This window comes from Psammomys obesus, unplaced genomic scaffold (assembly GCF_907164565.1).
Source record: "Psammomys obesus unplaced genomic scaffold, mPsaObe1.curated_primary_1811, whole genome shotgun sequence".
Lineage (NCBI taxonomy): Eukaryota > Metazoa > Chordata > Mammalia > Rodentia > Muridae > Psammomys > Psammomys obesus.
This window is the reverse complement of record NW_026585689.1, coordinates 7,473,652-7,475,017: the sequence shown is the minus strand read 5'-3', so window position 1 is coordinate 7,475,017 and position 1,366 is coordinate 7,473,652.

The window sequence follows — 1,366 nt, the reverse complement described above, 5'->3', positions numbered from 1 at the left end:
AGCTCAAGACACAAAAGCAAGTCCAAGTCGTTCTGTATGTCTCTCTCTGTCCCCTCTGTATGTGTGTGTTTGTGTGTGTGTGTACTCACACACGTGACTGTGGAGGCTAATGACCAATGTCAGAACTTCCTCTATTGTACTCTATTTTATTTTTATTCTGATACAGAATCATTTGTGGAACAAGGAAATGGCTAATTCAATTAGACTGGTTGATTCACCGGGGAGGAAGGCACCTCTTATTCCTCCTTTTATAGCACGGGGATTACAGGGCTGGGCCACCATGCCAGCTTCATCTATGTGTGTGATGGAAAATTGCAATCTATCCCACATGTTTAACTGCTAAGCAGTGTACCAACTGTTCCATCTCCTCAGCCCTAGCACCCATTCTTGTCATGAACTGACACAAATCTTCCACTTGCAAAACAAAGTGATCCCAGAATTTCAATGACAAATGAGTCTAAGAATTGTTATGTATCGCTGTGCGCTGGAATGAGGTGGAAGTGTATATGAGTGGTAATAATGGTAACACAACAGTTAAAGACTAAAACTGTGCACTTTCCAAAATAAATATGTCGTGGATACCTGGTAGAGGTCATGGGCCAATTCTATACTCAGGTCCTGCATACAAACTACATGCCCCAATTACTTCTGCTAAACAGGAAATAACAAAATCACATGTGATATGAGTTTCTAATTAACTGCCTATAATTTTTTTTTCTGCAGTTACTGTACAAGGTGATGTATAAAACATGCTCCTTGGACCTAACAAATCATTTGGTGAAGGTCCAGAGGGGGGAAAAAAAGAAAGAAAAGCATTTAATTATAGAAGATAGATAATCTTGGTTTAAATGCCTGTGGCTGCTTTTTTCACAGAACTTTGTATAGAATAATGGCTTGTGCAGTTTTATTTTTATTTTTTTCCACTAGGGCAGAGGGGAAAATAATTAATGTCTCATCCTTCTATTAGGCACATTAACTCACTTTTTTTTCTTCTGAACTCCTACTCCTCAACTGTATGAACATTGGGTATACTGTGGGAATGATGAGGGAGAAGATCTTTTCCTATAACTGTATTTCTGTATATAAATTATATAAAGAACATGTGACCAAGAATCATTGCTCTAGAGCAATTCTTCCTTTAGTGTAGGATTTTTATGTGTGTATTGAGGAAACAAAATTTTCCATGCTGGTGAGATTTATTGCAAAAGTTCTGCCATGTTGTACAGATAGTAATGCTAACATAAAAGAAGCAGTGATCTGGATTAACATGATGGAACCTCATAGTATCTGAGAGAAAGAAAAATGGAATGGATGCATATTTGCATTTCCAAGCACAAATGCCATTTCATAAGATTTAAAACCCAGT